Here is a 210-nt window from a genome sequence, read left to right as displayed (position 1 = left end):
CTTCCCTTGTTTTCTTTTTTTTTTTTTAATTTAAGAAGCAAAAGCCTTAAATATGCTGCATTTCACGGTGGCCTTGAACTCAATCCCGTGCCTTTGGGGTGAGGGAACCCGGCCAGACCCCCATGGAGGGAGCCGGCAGAACCCCGCGGCGCCCAAAATGCAGTGCTCGGAGATTGACGAGGGTGCTCTGGGGTTGCCCAGTTGCTGCCC

Source organism: Apaloderma vittatum, unplaced genomic scaffold (assembly GCF_000703405.1).
Source record: "Apaloderma vittatum isolate BGI_N311 unplaced genomic scaffold, ASM70340v1 scaffold28294, whole genome shotgun sequence".
Classification (NCBI taxonomy): Eukaryota; Metazoa; Chordata; class Aves; order Trogoniformes; family Trogonidae; genus Apaloderma; species Apaloderma vittatum.
Note: the sequence above shows the minus strand (reverse complement) of the source record.